Genomic DNA, 20406 nt, shown 5'->3' with positions numbered 1-20406 from the left:
AAACTGAACTACTCAAAGTTGTAAAAAAAAAAAAAAAAAGGAGAAATGCTAGTACTAGGGCAGGTAAAAAAAAAAAAACATGTTTGGGGGGCCAGGTGGTGGTGCACCTGGTTGAGTGCACATGTTAAGTGCGCAAGGAGCCAGGTTTGAGTACCCGGTCCCCACTTGCAGGGGGAAAGCTTCACGAGTGGTTAAAGAGTGCTGCAGGTATCTCTCTGTCTCTCTCTATAACCACCTTCCCCCTCAATTTCTGACTGTGTCTATCCAATAAATAAATAAAGATTTAAAAAAGCATGTTTGTGACTTACATTATTATTTGATGCAATTACCAGAAACTTTTTGTATTTCAAAAACAAATCTCATATAAATATTTCCCTTATAAGTGCTAAAAAAATCAATTTATATTGCCTACACCCCCATAAACCAGAACTGAGCACTGCTCTGGTAAAAAAAAAAAAAAATCAATTTATACTACAAAAGCAGTGACTCATATTTTATTTGTCAGTATCACTGACAACAGAGTAGTTTTAAAAAAGAAGTAGGAGAGTGGCAAACTGGGGTGGGGGCACCTGACCAACAATGCATGTTATCTTGTGCAAGGACCTAGGTTAGCAACACCGCATTCCTTACCTTGTTTATGTGTGTGGGGAAATCACTAGAGATGAAACAGGTCTGCATGTGTTTCTCTTTATCTCTCCCCTTTTTGACCCCCCACCCCACCCCCTCAATTTCCCTCTGTTCTATCTAATAATAATAAAAAAATGTCTGCCAGATCCTGTGCATTTGCCTGAGCTCCAACAATAACCCTGGTGGCAATAAATCAAGTTTTAAAAATGATGCTAGTGCTTTAGAAATTGAAATGTTGTAGGCAGATTGTATGAGAAAAATTGAGGTGGATTTTGCCTTTTATTAGTACTTGCAAATCAACATGAGTTTGCAAAAATGATAGCATAAGTATGTAGGAATATCATTTTTTGAAAAAAAATAGTCTTTTCTGCAGAATTAATTTTTGGACATAGTATCCAATTTTAAATTCATAAATAATCAGTCCATTTAATTAAGTTTATATATACACATCAGTAATTAATACAGAGGTGATTTTATATTTTCCAATGCTGTTTGAGCTCCCAGCTGCCCACCTGCAGGGGAGTCACTTCACAGGCGGTGAAGCAGGTCCGCAGGGGTCTTTCTCTTTCCCTCTCCCCTCCTCTTTACATTTCCCTCCTCTCTCCATTTATCTCTGTCCTATCCAACAATGACAACATCAATAACAACAGTAATAACTACAACAACAATTAAAAACAAGGGTAACAAAAAGGGAAAATAAATAAATATAAAATTTTTTTTAAAAAGGGGAAATAGATATTAAAAAAGGAAAAAGATTCAATTTCCCAATGCTAATAAGTTTCAGTAGTACTTCAGTACAAATAAGATAATTCCAGTTTGATGTCAGAATTCAGCAGTTTATTTTATCTTTAAATGTTCAGTTATGAGATTGAGTGGTAGATAGCTCACTGGATAGGTGTGTTTATGCCTTGCCATTCTTGTGACCAATTTGAGCCCGGCACCACAGAGTACCATAGCACTGAGAGAAGCTTCGATGCTGTGATATCTGGCCTGGGTGTAAAGAAACCATAATTGTGTGAGGCCTCAACTCAGCAGAAAATAAAACAAACCAAAAATAGTTATAATAAGTCTGCTTGCTTCAAACTTACATGTAAATGATATATTAATTTAATCTTTAAGATCTAATGTAAAATGTTATTTCTTCACTTGGAAATTTACCCTGGAGATATCCTTCCCCACAATATTATTATCATTATTATTTATTAATTAATTAATTTATTTACCAGAGCACTTCTCAGCTCTGGTTTATGGGAAATTGAACCTGGACTTCAAAGCCTCAGGCATGGTAGTCTCTTTGCATAACCATTATAGCCATTATGCTTCCACCCCTCCACAATATTATTTTTTATAAAGAGGACTTAAAAATAATATTGTTACTCATTAAGCATGTGGGCTTTGGAATCAGAATTTCTGCTATAAAGCTCTGACTTTGCCCCTTAATAATTGTGATAATTACTTTACACCTCCAAGCCCTAGTTTTTTCATCTCTAAAGCAGAACTAATAATAGTTGTGAAAACTGAATGAAATAATCCATGAGAAACACTTAATAAAATGCCTTCCCAATAGTAAGTATCAAATAAGTATTAGTCACTACTATGAGAAAGACTGTCATACCTATATTTAGAAGGCCCCCCTGGTAACATGCTGTGATCTGACAGGGATACACACCTTCTCAGCCTCCAAACAGATCTTTGTCTGCAATTAAGGGCCATGTGGTGATGTTAGAAAATATATATATTTTTTCCACCAGGATTCACTGTTGCTTGGTGCCAGCACTAGGAATCCACTGCATATGGTGGACATTTTTTTTTCTTCACTTTCTTTTTTTTTTCTTTTCTTTTATTTGATTGAACAGAAAGAAATTAAAGAGGACAGGGAGATAGAGAGGGTAAGGTAAACATAGACACTTACAGATTTGCATGCATTCTCCCTGCAGGTGGGGAGCGAGACTCAGACCTGGTCCGTGCACCATCACCTGGATTCTAGAAAATTACCGGACAAGTAATCACTTCTACTTCACCACATAAACTTATGTGGTGGCCACAGCGGGAGCCTGGGTCCTCTGTACCGAAACTCTGGTATAGATCTTCACAAGGTGGACAATGAACTCCTGATATGGATATTTGATGAACACTGTCTCTTTGCAGAGATATGGGTTAAGATAGGTACAGGTCATGGATGGCATCAAAGGTGACCTTAGCAAAGTTCCCCAGAGTGGTGGTGCAGACCCTGGCAGAGGTGTAGCAGTCGTTGATGCCAGCCATCATCAGCAGTTTCTTTGGTTGGGGGCTGACACGATGTCAGTACCCTTGGGGGCACAGATGGGGCTCACTAGGACTCATCAGAAGCAACCTGTGACCTTGTAGGGCATCCAATGGGTATGTCTGTATGGGTGTCAAGTGCTCCAAGGAGGTGGCCATTGCTATATGAGGGGCCATCATTCTCGCCAAGCTCTTCATCATCCCTGTATATAGGGGATACTGGGGGAACAAGATCCATAAACTTCACATGGTGCCACATGACCACAAGTATCTTGAACTTGGTCTGCTGCCCAGCTCAAGTTTCCTTCTACACAGGCATAATCCTAAGAACCTCATCATGAGGGATGGCCCCAGGAAGAAGTCAGTGACCTCTGACACCTTAATGGGCAAGGAACAAAGGCAGATTTCCTCCGGGTACTTGATCTTCATGTCCTTGATCAGGTGGCCCAGCTTGGTGACCTAGATCCAGTCCTTGTTCTCGGCCTTGCCATTAGAGGTTCTCAGCCTGGGTCCATAAGAGATTCTAATGGGATCTATCACATTTAATAAGATGCACTACTTTGAAAAAAATCTAAAATATTTATACAGGTTACTTTATGGGATTATGAAAGAAAGAAACATGGGGGGCCAGGATGTGGCGCACCTGGTTGAGTGCATACATTACAATGTGCAAGAACCAGGGTTCGATCCCCCAGCCCCCACCTACAGGGGGAAAACTTTGCGAGTGGTGAAGCAGTGCTGCAGGTGTCTCTCTGTCTCTCTCCCTCTCTATCACCTTCTCCCCTTCAATTTCTGTCTGTCTATCAAATAAATAAAGGTAATAAAAAAATTAAAAACCCAAACAAACATCAAACTGGACCCAATACATGAGGCCGGCAGTTACGTGGATGGCCTCACAACCCAAGGAAAGCCACTGGCCCTCTCGTCATTGGTTCTTGTGACCACGTGAAACAGAAAGAAGTGCCAGGAGAAATTCAGGTATGAACTTCCACTTTATTTGAGGTAAGCACAGGGTTTTATAGCAAACAGAACAAAGGACATTTTGCAAATATGTCAGAAATTACAGGTTTCTTGAAGGTCAGCTACCCCTATGGTGGGGAGGGGTAGGAATGACAAGAATTGATAAGATACAAAAAGGTCAAAGCAACTAGTTTCCATGATGCAAGACATGTTAATTATCTAAAGGTATTAAGGAAAACATAGTGGTTAAACCAGTAGGGTGAGATAAAGCAGAGAAGGGCAAAGCTTTATGTAAATCATAGATATCAAAGACACGGAAATAGGTGTGCGGGTCTCACTGCCAGGGTACTGGCAAGGCTTGTGATGGAGTATGCTTATGTATGTGATCAAAGGATGAAAGGATGGTGAACTCTGGGTGAATATAGTGAACTCTGAGCGAACTTACAAGCAGGCTGCCGTTTGGTCTGCTAGCAGGGGAGTGAACTGTGAGAGGATTCAGGTTTTTGTGAAGCTTTGAGAGACGAACAAGGGGAAACTGAGTCATGGAAAGCATTTCCCTCTTAACTCCATCCCTAGAAGGGAGAGTCTAATAAGTGGGGTGTCTTTCCAGACCTCCATCACAAGGATGGGAGAGTTCCCCTAAGCTCTACCAAGCTTTCACATAGTCCCACAATATGAGCCATGTAAAAGATCACTTAGAGGACTTTCTTTAATAGCCACTTAACATGGTTCCAGCCAAGTTCTTATCTTAGAATTAGGTCATTACTTCTCAAAACTCTTTAAGTCAAAGAATTCAAATGAAATCTTACAGGACTTTAGTTAGAAGTAGGTCACTTTAAGTTATCAATCGCTTGATTAAAATGAGCTTATTTAATTCATTTTTGCTTTTTTACATTTCATAAGGTTCTTTAGTCCTTTAAAAATTACCTCAAGGGAGTTGGGCGGTAGCGCAGCAGGTTAAGCGCACGTGGCACAAAGCGCAAGGACCGGCATTAAGGATCCCAGTTCGAGCCCCCAGCTCCTCACCTGCAGGAAAGTCGCTTCGCAAGTGGTGAAGCAGGTCTGCAGGAGTCTATCTTTCTCTTCCTCTCTCTGTCTTCCCCTCCTCCTCATTTCTCTCTGTCCTATCCAACAACAATAAGAATAACTACAACAATAAAACAACAAGGGCAATAAAAGGGAATAAATAAATGTAAAAAAAAAGGTTATAAAAAAATTACCTCAAATACAAGCAAACAAGATTTTCTGTAGGGAGGGAGTGGGGGAGTGTATCCAAGCAGAGCATATTAGTCACAGTTCCTGCCTAATTAAAAAAATTCACTCAGCTCAAGTGTTTTTTCAGAGAAATTTAACAGAAAGAACTAGCTTTTTTTTTTTTTGCCTCCAGGGTTATTGCTAGGGCTCGGTGCCTGCACTATGAATCCACTGCTCCTGAAGGCCATTTTTTTCCTTTTGTTGCCCTTATTATTTATCTTTGTTGTTGTTACTATTATTGTTGCTATTGCTGCCATTGTTGTTGGATAGGACAGAGAGAAATCGAGAGAGGACGGGAAGACAGAGACAGAGAGAGAAGTACAGATATCTGCAGATTTGCTTCTCTGCTTGTGAAGTGATCCCCCCGCCCCTGTAGGTGGGGAGCCCTGGGATTGTACCCGGATCCCTAAACCGGTCCTTGCACTTGGTGCCATGTGCGCTTAACCCATTGTGCTACCACCCAGCCCCAGAAAGAACTAGTTCTGTATGCATTAGAGGGCAGAGAAACCAAAATATAGAGCATAGACAATCAAGGAAAGATGCTTGCAGGAAATAGTACTATAAAGAATCTAGGGAAACAATGGGAAAATCAGAACCTAAAAGTTCAGAGGCAGGAAACATGCCTGGCAGCCACTGGTTCCTAAGACACAGCTGAAGATGGTTCTGAGAGTCTTGAAAGAAGTCGGAATAAAATCAATTGTTATTGCTATGACAACACTTTGCTAATTTGTCAAGATCAGCAAGTGAACACAAAAAGGAAACGCCTCATATCTTCTTGTTTTTCAATATCCTTTAATTTATTATTTTTTCCTTTTGACAACATACAGTTCTAGAGCTAGTCATGGAGTATAAGTTAATGAGTTTGGAGTTGACCTGTAACAGGTAAAAAAAATCCTACACACAGAACTAGTTCCTTGTTCCTTCTTAATTTTTTTATTATCTTTCTTTATTTGTAGAGACAGAAATCGAAAGGGAAGGGAGAGGGAGAGAGAAAGAGAGACACCTGCAGCACTACTTCACCACTCACAAAACTGTTCCCCCACAGGTGGGAACCAGGGGCAAGAACCCGGGTCCTTGCACATGGTAACGTGTGTGCTCAGCCAGGTGCTAACCACCCAGTCCCATTTATTTTTCTTTCTTTGCATTCTAGTTCTGCAACATTTAGTTTCTACCATCCTAATATTACCTGTCTTGCTATATTGTATCTCTGTTTGGGTATATTAATCATCTAATAGATTCATTCAGTTAAGTTTATGAGTTCAATAAAAACTTAGAAAGTGACTAGTATGAGTTTTAAGCCCCTTCTTCTTCTAGCGTTTGCCCTTCTTCCGTAGCCAGTCAACAGCGTCAGGTTGAGCCTGATGTAAAGTTTCGAGACCTCCTTTGAATCTGGAGAGGTGGCAGTCGTTGACTATGTGGGTCATAGTCTGTCTGTAGCCACAGGGGCAGTTCGGGTCATCTCTGGCTCCCCAGCAATGGAACATAGCGGCGCACCGGCCATGGCCTGTTCGATAGCGATTGAGGAGGGCCCAATCATAACGTGCTAGGTCAAAGCCGGGTTGACGCTTGCAGGGGTCTGTGATGAGGTGTTTGTTCTTTACCTCAGCTGACTGCCAACTCTGTTTCCAAGAGTCTGGAACAGAGAAGTTCAGTGTAGGCGTAGGGGACCAGATTGGATGATGAGACGTCAAGCGTTGGACAGGGTGGGCAAAGATATCCGCGTATATTGGCAGGTCCGGTCGAGCGTAGACGTGGGAAATGAACTTAGATGATGCCGCATCCCGACGAATATCTGGCGGGGCGATGTTGCTAAGAATTGGCAGCCATGGAACCGGGGTGGAATGGATGGTTCCAGAAATTATCCTCATGGAGGAATATAATTTGGAATCGACCAAGTGGACATGGGGGCTACGGAACGATACTGGGGCACAGTATTCTGCAGTGGAATAGCATAATGCCAGAGATGATCGTAGTGTGGAAGCGCTCACGCCCCATGAGGAGCTGGCCAGTCTTGCAATGATGTTATTCCTCGCGCCCACCTTTGCTGCAGTTTTTATGAGATGTTCATGAAATGACAGAGTGCGATCGAGAGTAACGCCAAGATAGACTGGCTGGGCTTCGTGCCGGATTCTCATATCGCCAAGCTGCTCACTCGAGGCCGAGGCATGGTGTAGATGGAAAACAGATGATACCGTTTTTGCAGTGCTAGGGATTAGTCGCCATTTTTTACAGTAATCAGATATCAGAGACATGTCTTTCGTGAGTGTTTCCTCAAGGATGTCGAACTTGGATGCCTGAGTTGCACAGCAGATGTCATCGGCGTAGATGAACTTCCTTGAAGAAGTTTCTGGGATGTCATTGATGTAAATATTAAATAGCGTAGGAGCTAGAACAGAGCCCTGGGGGAGGCCACTTGAGACAAGTCTCCATCTGCTAGACTTGTCCCTAGGAGCATACCAAAACAGATATCTTAGTCTCTTTACACCCGAGTCCCTATTCAAATTCACCCTATTCTTACTCTTCAGTTCCTATTTATTAAACATTTTGTCCTGCTATATATCTTACTACCTTTCAGCCAACAAACTGCAGATGGTAGTATGCTCTCATTCTGACCTCCATGGGTAGATAACCTTGCCAATGGGTCCTGTAACCTCACCTATCCAGAGCTTTAGCTCATTAGGGAAAGATAGAAACAGGCTAGGGGTATGGATCAACCTGCCAAAGTCCATTTGCAGAAGAGAAGCAATTACAGAAGCCGAAGCCCTTCTTTCTACACCTCTCAAAAGAATTTTGGTCCAGGGGCAAGGTTAAATAGTATAATGGTTATGCAAATAGAATCTCATGCCTGAGGCTCCAAAGTCCCAGGTTCAGTCCCCCGAACTGAGCAAAGCTCTGGTTGAAATTTTTTTTAAAAAAATAGGGGCTAGGTGGTGGTGCACCTGGTTGACTACACATGCTACATACAGCACAAGGACCCAGGTTCTAGCTTCCAATCCCCACCTGCAGGGGGAAAGCTTCACAAGTGGTGAAGCAGGGCTGCAGGTATCTGTCTGTCTCTCTCCCCCTCTGTCATCCCCTTCCCTCTCCATTTCTAGCTGTCTCTATCTAATAAATAAAGATTTAAAAAAATAAATAATAAAAATAAATAAATAAATAAATAAACATAAAAAAGAAATAAAAGAATTTTGGTCTATACTCCCATACGGAGGAAATGTTAGGGGATGATGACCAGAGGGCTCTAAGTCAGTTCCACCAAGACCAGAAATAATTGTCACTAGAAAATTTTAATTCCATACTGAAAGGGAAGGGAATCTGGAAAACATCAGAGAAAGTTGGGCAATATTTCAATTATGTAAGAGAGAAGAGGACAAAGGAAGGGCACTTGGAAGTAGTAATGGGTGTAGCTATGACCTAGAAAGGAAGTGAAGGCAAAGCTGTAGAAGTGAACAAAAATGGGCAAAAGAAATATAGATAGATGATAGATAGATAGATAGATAGATAGATAGATAGATAGATAGATAGTCAACCCATATCTGTGACCCTGGAAGAACTACTGCAGTTTAGATTAGAGGAATATGGGGACACAAAACTCTGGTGGTGGAAATGATGTGGAGTTATATTCCTAATCTTATAATTTTGTTTAAAAAAACTATTAAAAAACAAAGTAGTTCAGAGAGTTTTGGACTCCAATTCCTTCAGGATCCAGAGAGAGAAAAGGAAAAAAGAAGGGCATTAGGAAGTGGCAGTGAGTGTAACTTTGACTTGGAGAGGAGGACAGAGCTGGACCTTTGAAGAAATGAGCAAAATATATAAATATACACAGATAGTTATAGAAATATAGTCACCCCACATCTGTGACATTGGGAGGTCTACTGAAGTTCCCGGTGGCAGCAATGGGGACTCAGAACTCTGGTGGTAAGAGTGGTGTGGAATTATACCCCTGTTGTACCAAATTTTGTAAATTAATATTAAATCATCAATATAGAAAAAAAGTGACTATTATGCTCTAGTCAGATGACATTGATATAAAGGTGAAAATGATGCAATGTTGTTCTTATGCTATTGACTCAAACCATTGTATCTTATTTTTTAAAAAAATGTATTGTCTATTTATTTGATAGAGACAGGCAGAAATCTAGAGGGGAGGGGGAGATAGAGAGGGAGAAGAGAGACAGAGAGACACCTGCAGCCCTGCTTCACCACTCATGAAGCTTCCCCTGTACAGGTGGGGACCAGGGGCTTGAACCCGGGTCCTTGCACACTGTAACATGTGTGCTTAATCAGGTGTGCCACTACCCAGCCCCAAAACATTGTATTTTCAATACAGTGATTACCCAGCCACCAAGAGACTCAGAAGAGGAGTGATTATTCCAGTATGTGCTAGTAAGAAATAATAAAACAGACATGAGAAAAGGGTGCTTGAATGCTACTTGAGCTTTATATTGAAAGCTGAGGAGAGTGCAGTGGAGTAGGCTGAGCAATATCATTTTATTAGTGTATAAAGTGCAATCTAAGGATTAGGAAAGTCATGGATTGGCAAAATAGCTCACTTGCCACATGTGTGACCCAGCTTTGAGTCTACAATGCTGTATTCTCTTTGACAATCTCTCTCTCTCTCTCATCTCTACCTGAAAAAATTCTCTTGGAGAGAAGAATACTTAGGGGTTAAAAAAAAATAGAAAGAGGAAGAGACTAGAGTTAAGGCTGGAGATATAAGCCCTGTCTTATTTCTACAAAAATCTCCTTAATGTATTTAATATCATGCACTTAGTGAACACTCAAGACTTAATGAACAATTAAATAAATGAGGGATTATTCAGGATCCAATTTGGTATAGATGATGATAAAACTATGAGAGGTTATTAGATCCTAGTCATTACAGATCTAAGAAAGCACACAGTTAAAGAAGCAGTAATGGCATTCCAAATTTAAACTTCATGATTTCAAGTAACAGATGTTCTTCTCATATGAAATTGTATAAGAAAAAGTTATGACTAGATTTCATGTAGTCAATGTTTCTGGATGTGATGTTGACATTAAATTCAATTATTCAGGATTAGTGCATGTGAACTATAAGAAAGTGAGGAAATATTTTTTTTTAATTGGTGCTGAGTTTGCTAGAGACTGCAAGTGGAGCCTGGGTATATCATTAGACTAACAGTGCACTCTTGCCAATGGATTCCTTTTATGTTGAACCTCTAAGTGCATTTTCTATGAAAGGCCAAGATGATGCAAACAGAATGTTGATTTTTGTGTGTGAATACAAAGGAAACAAAGTTATATGAGATTATACCACCTCAGAAATATGTAATTTAGGCTTCTATTTTTTGCTATTAGTAACTGAATTACATTTGACTATTTAAGCTTGAATTGGACCACTATTCCCACAACTAAAGAGCCTTATAGGTTAAAGAACAAACGAACAAACAAAAAACCTGTTCATAAATGTTAGGGAGCAACCAAGGCATTTTGAACCTGAGAGACCAGGATCCCTGCAGAAGAAAATGCATTGAGCTTAGCCTAACATTTGGTGTCACTATTCCCCTTGAAGCATTTGCTATTTGTAAGTTGTGGCAAAGAATCTGAAAAGTCAACTAGAAAGCACCAACTAAAAGGCTGATAAATCTCACAGAATTTTAGTGTGAGCAAGACAATTTTCAGGTTGGGACCTGCTAAGAATGAGGCATCTGAAGACAATGCTACACATTTATCTGATACTCAAGAAGGGTCATACTCTAGGAATAAGGATAAAAAAAAAATAGATTATCCCGCACACATATTGAAATCTAGTTTTCAATAGCCTATTACAGTGGACTAAGGTAATCTATTTCATTAAGGTTCTCCACTCCCATATCAGGCAGTCAGAAACAAATGTAAATGTTCTGTGGAGGAGGACATCATTCAGAGTTCCATGTTAGCCTCACTGTGAGTGTAAATTTTGTTCTGCATTCAAAGAAAAACTAGGAAAAAAATGCTATAAGAAAGATTTTTTTTAAGTAAGAGAAAACTATCACCAATATAAACAGATCCACTGGTGATACATATATTGGCTTTCCTAGAATGAGGATTTAAAATTGCTCTGAACAATAAATTTTATTTTTTGAATGACCTCTATATTCACATATGTGCCATTTCACTGCCCCTAGGTAACTTTTAATTCAGAGAGAAACACAGAGAAAGATGTGGGAACTAGGCCTGAGCCTTGTGCACATAGCAAGGCGGTGAACTATCCAAGTGCGTGGCTTTACTCGCCCACATATTACTTTCAGCTGTACAACATAATTATTCAACATTTCTATATGCTGCTAAATGATCATCACAGTAAGTTTTGTTAACATCCATCAGCATATCTACTGACAAATGTCTTCTCTCATGAGTACTTTTCAAGAGTTACTCTGTTAGCAGCTTTCCAATATGAATAACTAATTACCAGGTTAGACACTACAAGTACTATGACTTATTTAATATATAACTGGAAGCATATAACTTATGAGCCCCTTTCTCCATTTCACACACCTCACTCCTGTTCTATGTATCTGTGATTTTTTTGGCTTTCTTTTCTTTTATTATAGTTTTATTGGGGAGGATTCTTGGATTACAGTATAGTTGTCGATACAAGTGTACAATCTCTCATTTCCCAGTTATAGGTGTCTGCAGAACACTCTCATTCCCAGTTCAGGTCCTTTTCCACCATCATGTGCCAGGATCCAAAGTCTTCTCCACCCCATTCTTCCCCTCCTTTCCCAGAGTCTTTTACTTTGGTGCAATATACGCCTGTTGTTTTGTTTTCTACATAGAGGATCACAAACGTTTGCCTTTCACTGTATGATCTCTTTCACTTTGCAAAATGTTTTCCAGATCCATCTATGCCATTTCAGTTGGTAAGAATTCATTCTTTGGGAGGCACTGGAGACACGGAGCATGATGGTGGATAAAAAAAATCAAATTGGAGGTGGTATCAGTGCACAGACAACTATCATGGAAGGATGAGAGACCATCCGTGTGACAACTACCTTGTAAACCATTATTTTTTAATAAATGAATAAGGTTTTAAAAAGAATTTGTTTTTAAAAAGAATAATGCTGCAGTAAACAATGGGATGCATGTATATCTTTTAAAATTAGTATGCTGTTTTCTTTGCACAAATAACTAGAAGTAGAATTTGCTAGATCATATAACAAATCAATTTAAAAACAGATTAAATCTATTGAAAGCAACTAGGAGAAAAATACATGGGCTGAGACATGGAGAAGATAAATAAAGCAGGCAATTCAAGAAAGGAGCCTCTGACACAGAGGGAATGATAAACAGACCCAAAACATTTGTACTTAAAAATCTTTGCATAGAGGAAGTGAAAAAAAGTAATAAAAATGAAAGAAACAATCCATAATAATTTTACAAACTGAAAATTGAAGTTAACATTGATAGATCCAATAATTTTTTACAAGTCCCAAGCCAAAATAATAATAATAATACAAAGACAACTATGTCAAGGCAAATAAGACAATGATAATAGCATAGATTATCAAAAGACAATTGTTACTTTACATTTGTATTTTTTAAAATTATTTATATTGGGTGAGGAAAGGGCTAATAGTTTACAATGCAGTCATTGCCACTTGGGTACAATTTCTCATCTCCCTGTGAAAGTTCTCTGTGGAACATTCTCACTCTCAACCTAAGTTGTTTTACACTATCATGTACCAGGAGAACTCCAGGGTTCTCTCTAGCCCCTTCCTAGGAGCTTCCACAGAGTCCTTTGCTCTGATGAAATTCATCATTCTTAGCCCATATTTCACTCTGTGTTCTCTTTCCCTGTCCCTGTTTATTAATAGGGACCTATAAGAGAGATCACTCAGTATTTGTCCTTCTCTTTTTGGTTTATCTTTAAGAATTTATTTATTCATGACAGAGATAGGCGGAGAGAAGGAACCAGACATCACTCTGGTACATGTGCTGCTGGGGACCGAACTCAGGAACTCATGGTTGAGAATCCAATGTTTTATTCACTGCGCCACCTCCCGGGCCACTCTTTTAGGTTTATCTAACAATGACGTATTTGAGTTTTATACAAGATGATGCAAAGGAGATGGCTTCATCATTTTTCAACACTAAGTAATAGTCTGTCATATGTATATATGGTAAATGTTTTTAGCCAGTCATCTGTTGTTAGGTATCTGGGCTGCTTCCAAGTTTTGGCTACTACGAATTGTGCTGCTATGAACATAGTGATATATATCTATTCATTTTTTTAAATGTATAAATGTAATTTTTAATTTATTTCCTTTTTGTTGCCTTTGTTTTTATTATTGTAGTTATTGTTGTTGTTGATGTCATCGTTATTGGATAGGAAAGAGAGAAATGGAGAATGGAGGGGAAGACAGAGAGGGGGAGAGAAAGACACCTTCAGACCTGCTTCACCGCCTGTGAAATGACTCCCCTGCAGATGGGGAGCTGGGGGCTAGAACCGGGATCCTTTCTCAAGTCCTTGCTCTTTGTGCCACGTGTGCTTAACCCGCTGGGCTACCGCCGACCCCCAAAGTTTTTTTTTATTATTATCTTTATTTATTGGATAGAGACAACCAGGAATTGAGAGGAGGGGTAGATAAAGAGACAGTGAGACACCTGTAGCCCTGCTTCACCACTCACAAAGGTTTCCTCCTGCAGGTGGGGACTGGGGACTTGAACCCGGTTCCTTACACACCATAACGTGCACTCAACCAGGTGCAACACCACCCGGCCCCTACATATATGTTTTTTTTTTTTTTTTATGATTTTCCCTTTTGTTGCTCTTGTTGTTTATCATCATTGTTGTTATTGTTGTAGTTGCTGTTGTTGTCGTTTCTGGATAGGACAGAGAGAAATGGAGAGAGGAGGGGAAGACAGAGAGGGGGAGAGAAAGACAGACACCTGCAGACCTGCTTCACCGCCTGTGAAGCGACTCCCCTGCAGGTGGGGAGCCAGGGGCTCTAACCGGGATCCTTATGCCAGTCCTTGTGGTTTGTGCCTCCATATATCTGTTCTTATAGGTGTTTTTTTCTTTGTTTCCTTTAGGTAAGTCCCGGGATGCATTGGATCTACCTTCTCGTGGTGCATCCCGTGAGTACCCATTTATTGGGGAAACTGACGATCCTTCCTAGCCGACTGAATCCACATGGATCCCAGTCACTTTCAAAGCCAGCAACAAGCAGACATCAGGCTCAACCTGACGCTGTTGACTGGCTACAGAAGAAGGGCAAACACTAGAAGAAGAAGAAGGTGGGGGTCGGGCGGTGGCGCAGTGGGTTAAGCGCACGTGGCGCAAAGCACAGGGACCGGCGTAAGGATCCCGGTTCGAGCCCCCGGCTCCCCACCTGCAGGGGAGTCGCTTCACGGGCAGTGAGGCAGGTCTGCAGGTGTCTATCTTTCTCTCCCCCTCTCTCTGTCTTCCCCTCCTCTCTCCATTTCTCTCTGTTCTATCCAACAACAAAGCAATGTCAACAATAACCGCAACCAGGCTGCAACAACTAGGACAACAAAAAGGGGGAAAAAATGGCCTCCAGGAGCGGTGGATTCATGGTGCAGGCACCGAGCCCAGCAATAACCCTGGAGGAGAAAAAAAAAGAAAAAAAAAAGAAAGAAAAAAAAAGAAGAAGAAGGTAAGTCCCCAGCAGAGAAATTTCTAGGTCATAGGGTAGGTCTATTTCTAGTGTGCTAGGCAATCTACCAATTTATACTTCATACCAGGAGTGCAAAAGTGTCTTTCCTCCCACTTCCTCTCTAACACTTGTCTAACACTGTCCTTTCTTTTTCTTTCTTCCTTCCTTCCTTCCTTCCTTTCTTTCTTTCTTTCTTTTTTTTTTTTTTTTTTTTTGCCTCCAAGGTTATTACTGGAGCTCAGTCTTGGTGCCTGCGCTATGAATCCACTGCTCCTGGAAGCTATTCTTTTTCCTTTTTGTTGCCCTGGTTGTTTTATCATTGTTGTGGTTATTATTGTTGTCGTTGTTGTTATATAGGACAGAGAGAAATCTAAAGACGTCAGGAAGATGGGGGGAGAGAAAGACAGACACCTGCAGATCTGCTTCACTGCTTGTGAAGCTACACCCCTGCAGATGGAGATCCTTATTCTGATGCTTGCACTTCGTGTGCCATGTGCTCTTAACCCACTGCACTACCACCCCATCCCCTTAACACTGTCCTTTCTCATGGCTATAAAATGGTATTTCACTGTTGTCTTTATTTGCATTTCTCTGATAATCAGTGACTTTAAGCATCTTCTTATATGCCTGTTGTCTGTTTGGATCTCTTCCTTGGTGAAGTTTCTGTCCATGTCATCACCCCATTTTCTTGCTTGCTTTTTTGGTGCTAGTTTGTTGACTTTTTTTTTTAAATGTATTTTGGTCCTTTACCTGAAGTATGTTGTGTAAAAATCTTCCATCTGTAAAGAGTCTCTCTGTTTGGGTGATGATACCATTTTCTGTGCAGAAAATTTTCAATTTGAAGTCCCATTTATATATATTCATCCTTTTTTTGTTATTAGCTTTACTTATTGGATAGAGAGCTAGAAATCAAGAGGGAGGGGGTGAGAGAGAGGGAGAGATAGAGAGAGATACCTGCAACACAGCTTCACCACTAGCAATTTTCCCCCTGCAGATAGGGACAGGGGGCTTGAACTTGGGTCCTTGGGCATTGTAACGTGTGCTCAACCAGGTGTGCCACCACTCAGCCCCTCATTGATATATTTTTGTTCTTGATTTCTTTACTGTTGGACTTGAGTCTTTGAAGACATTTTAAAGCATATATCATGAAGAGTTCTTCCAATATTTTCTTCTATGTATTTGATAGTTTCTGGTCTAATGTCTGTATCTTTGATCCACAGAGTTTACTTTTATGTATTGGTGGTCCAGTTTCAATTTCATGTGCTTGCACTTTTAAATCCAATTTTCTTTTTTTTTTTTCTTGATTTGTTTATTGGATAGAGACAGCTAGAAATTGAGAGGAGTAGGGGCGATAGAAAGGAAGAGAGATAGAGAAACACCTGCAGCCCTGCTTCACCAATCATGAAGCTTTCCCCCTGCAGGTGGGGACCAGAGGCTTAAACCCGGGTCCTTGTGCACTTTGGTGTGTACACTTAGCCAGCTGTGCCACTGCCTGGCTCCTCAATCCAATTTTCTCAACACTACCTGCTGAAAAGACAGACTCTCCATTTAATATTTTGGACCCCCTTGTCAAAAATGAACTGTCCATAGTTATGAGGACCACATTGTATTTTCTTTTTTTTCTCCTAACTTACTGTATTTATTTTTATTTGTTATTAATAGTATGTTATAAGATCAAAGTTCTGGATTCTCACCATCCCAAAGACAACCACGACAGTACTCACAAGTCTTAGAAACAGTTTGAACACTTTTTTTTTTTTTTTTTACTACACATTGTATGTTCAAACAGCACCAAAATATCCTTCAATGTGATGAGGACAAGGCTTGAATCTGGGTTGTACATCTGATAAATCAGTGCTTTATCCAAAAGAGCTATTTCACCAGTTTTTTTTTTTTTTTTTTTTGTAATGTTGGTTCACAGAAATGTACTGGGGCAAATTAACTGGCTGCATTTGTTTCCCCAATATTTAAAAATCCATCAAGCACAATCTCAACAAAAAATTGAGGAGAGAGCATGATTTTCAGGAATTTTTTTATATTTATTTATTTTCCCTTTTGTTGCCCTTGTTGTTTTTTATTGTTGTTGTAGTTATTGTTGTTGTTGTTGTTATTTATGTCGTCATTGTTAGATAGGACAGAGAGTAATAGAGAGAGGAGGGGAAGACAGAGAGAAGGGGGAGAGAAAGATAGAGACACCTGCAGACCTACTTCACTGCCTGTGAAGAGACTCTCCTGCAGGTGGGGAGTCAGGGGCTGGAACTGGGATTCTCTTGTCCTTGCGCTTTGCACCATGTGCGCTTAAGATTTTCAGGAATTTTAAACTTTATTCAAGAAAACTGAGAACATTCATATGTTAGGCCAAGAGAGAGACAGAGAGAGAGAGAGAGAGTAGAGCCCCCTTATTCATATCTGGATGTGGCGCTCACCTCAGTAGAGGGAGAGAGAGAAGCCCCCAGAGCTTTTACTCATGGGAGGCTCACCTAGCAAAGACAGCAAGAAATGCCCACAGGTCTAGTCTAGTTTATAACACCCAACCTCTGCCTTCACCATTCTAAGCCACACCTGTCACTTCCATTTCCTGGGCAGCAGTTTCTTTCCCCCAAATACTTAATTCCTGTCCCCCAACAGAACCATTTATGTTTTAACACTACATTATTTTTTTAATTCTCTCTCTCTTTTTAATATTTATTTTTCCCTTTTGTTGCCCTTGTTGTAGTTATTATTGTTGTTGTTATTGATGTTGTCATTGTTAGATAGGACAGAGAGAAATGGAGAAAGGAAGGGAAGACAGAGGGGGAGAGAAAGATACCTGCAGACCTGCTTCACCCATTGTGAATCGACTTTCCTGCAGGTGGGGAGCCGGGGGCTTGAACTGGGATCCTTCTGCTGGTCCTTGTGCTTCATACCATATGTGCTTAACCCGCTGTGCTACCACCTGACTCCCTCACTCTCTTAAAATTTTTATTTATGAAAAGGAAACACAAAAACCATAGGATAAAAGGAATATAACTCCACACAATTCCCACTACCAGAACTCTTATTCCATCCTCTCCCCTGATAGCTTTCCTATTCTTTATCCCTCTGGGAATATGGACCCAGGGTCATTATGGGGTGCAGAAGGTGGAAAATTCTTTTTTTAAAAAAAAAAAATTACCAGAGTACTACTCAGCTCTGGTTTATGGTGGTGCAGGGGATTGAACCAGAGACTTCATAGCCTCAGGCACAAGAGTATCTTTGCATAACCATTATGCTATCTAGGCGCCCCCCAGCAGTACAATTGTACCTCTTCAAAATGTGGTACCACACCCAAGTGCTAATCTGTTTCTAAAACAGTAGGTTGTACTTCCTCCCTGCTTTTAAACCCCTCCCCCATTTACCTCTGGCAGTCTCATTTTTTTGTGGTCAGAGTTTAAGTGCTTGTTTTTGTTTGGCTGCACCATAGCTTTGTTTCTTTATATGTTACAGATGAATGAGATGATTTAATACTTGTCTTTATCCTTCTAACTTATTAAAAAATGTTTTTTCCTGTTAACTCTTCTCTCTGCTTTTTTTTTTGTAACTGCAGTATTTCCCTCATGAAAGGAGTGTTTTTCTTGTTTATTTGAAGTTTTATCTTAACTAATTGATTTACGTTTTTCTTTCTTTTTTCTTTTTTTTTTTTTTTTTTTGCCAGAATACTGCTAGCTCTGACTTGTGGTGATTATTAAAGATTAAATCTAGGACACCGGGTGCCTCACACATGAAAATCTACTACTCTACAGCTGATACTATCTCTCTTGGCACATCTGTTGTTTTGAAACAACTCCACAACGATTCAAGAACATATTCATTTGTCAAAGAAACTACAAATTTCCTTGTATTTTTTTCTTTAAACTTTTGTTTTGTGTAAATATGTGCATTTTCATATAGCCAAATTCAGCAGTCTTTGCCATATGCCAGAACTGAGCAGTTCCCTGGGGAAAAACAAAAAAGAAAAGACTAGATACAGGTCACCAGTAGAGCACATATTTTACCATGCATGAAGACCTGGGTTCAAATCCCTGGTCACCACATAGTACTTTCACTCTTATGTTTACCAGTGGGCTTCAAAGAATCAGGAAATTGCTACTGTCACTAAATTCAGGGCTGTGATCTGTCCTTTGTAGTCACAGCTACCACAAGCTGAGGTTGCTGCAGAATTGTACTTTGACTAAAGCTAACACAGTGGCCTACCACTGTCAGAGAAAGAACAGCTTCTGCTTACTGTGTACCTTCTAAATACTGTATAATGATTCTGGATGGCTGGCATATATTTCTTTAATTTTTTTTATAGGTAAGAGAGAATTTAAAAGAAGAGAGGGAGATGGAGAGGGAGAAAGAGAGATACTTACACTGCTTTTGAAACTTATCCCCTGAAGATGGGGACTGGGTGTTTTGTTTGTTTGTTTTTCTTACTTTAAGGAATGTTTACCAGTGATTTGGTAATGGTTTACAAGATAAGCAAGGAATTTTGAAAAAGACAGCTCACCCTAGACAGAGAATCTTTGGATTTCCCCATAGATAATAAGTGTCTAGACCTCTGATAGAGCCCTCTCTCTACCATCGCTGGTTATACCAATTAAGAACATCATTATAAGCCCTTCTGTAGGCTTCTTCTGGACTGTACCCTCACTATGAAATAATAGTGGTAGGGCTTGCCCCACTCTCCAAAAAGAGGCTTAATCTTAAGACTGGTCCTGAAATAAGAGCAACCTAGATGTTCCTGACTTGACAAAGACTCAGAGGTTGTACATATGAATAGATATGAGCCCCATATTAGGTAATTATAGTGAAGAGTTAATTGCATTTATCAAATTCTTTGAATTTGAGCAACTCTCTGCCCTATTCCTTCTTCCTGGTTCTAGTCTTGTCTCAACTCTGGCACCATCTTCTCAGACATTATTTTTAATCCCCTTGTATGTGAGCTATCAAGCAAATCAAAGATTATTGAGACAGTGGCTCCTAAGAGCATGCCTGAAATTGACTTCCTAGCTTCTTTCTACCCTTCTTTCTGCCCTTTCATTTGCTCTATTTCTATAATATTGTTCCTGTTAATTAAATCTTATTCTCCTGCTTTCTATTTTACTGCATTTCATCCACCAATGTAGGGAAATTGTGAGGATGTGGTAGAGCTTGGCAGGGTTTGACCTGAGGGGTGCATCTATGCTGTCAGTCTCTCTCTCTACTAAGAGGTCAAGTGAGGAAAGACACAAGGACCCCAAATGTTTGCCTCATCTTATCAGACTCCCTGCCTCACAAAGCACCCTGAATTTTTCTGCCTTCAGGAGCCCAACATTCCTTAAAACATTAAACCAGCTCCCCCTGCTCCACCCTGCATTCCTTGATACTATGGCCCATCCTTTTATTATCTACATATCAGTCTTCTGCTTTGTCTAAAAATGACTTAAGGCTTCCCCCCTATTCCCCCACCCATTCTGCTCATTTAATATATTCTTTTTTCTACCCTCAAGACCGCAGGATATTATTAATTCTACCAGTTAAATCCCTAGCAACAGTTGCTAAGGAAGTTCCTACCTTTCCCAGCCCCCTTTCACCTTTCTCCGCCCCTTTCCTAACTGTGTATGGTATTGTCAAGCCACTGCTGTTTCTGACTTGGCTCTTCCGTGTTCCAACCTGGAGGAGTGCG

The 20406-nt window shown here is 40.2% G+C and overlaps 1 pseudogene; it reads right to left on the bottom strand.

Annotated features, from left to right (window-relative positions):
- Nucleotides 1–2657: 2657 nt before the first annotated feature.
- LOC132541245 (small ribosomal subunit protein uS5-like) lies at nt 2658–9310 on the bottom strand (annotated as a pseudogene).
- Nucleotides 9311–20406: the final 11096 nt, after the last annotated feature.

The sequence above is a fragment of the Erinaceus europaeus genome, chromosome 11, assembly GCF_950295315.1.
Source record: "Erinaceus europaeus chromosome 11, mEriEur2.1, whole genome shotgun sequence".
In the NCBI taxonomy this organism is placed as follows: domain Eukaryota; kingdom Metazoa; phylum Chordata; class Mammalia; order Eulipotyphla; family Erinaceidae; genus Erinaceus; species Erinaceus europaeus.
Note: the sequence above shows the minus strand (reverse complement) of the source record. Positions and strands in the feature narration are given on the sequence as shown.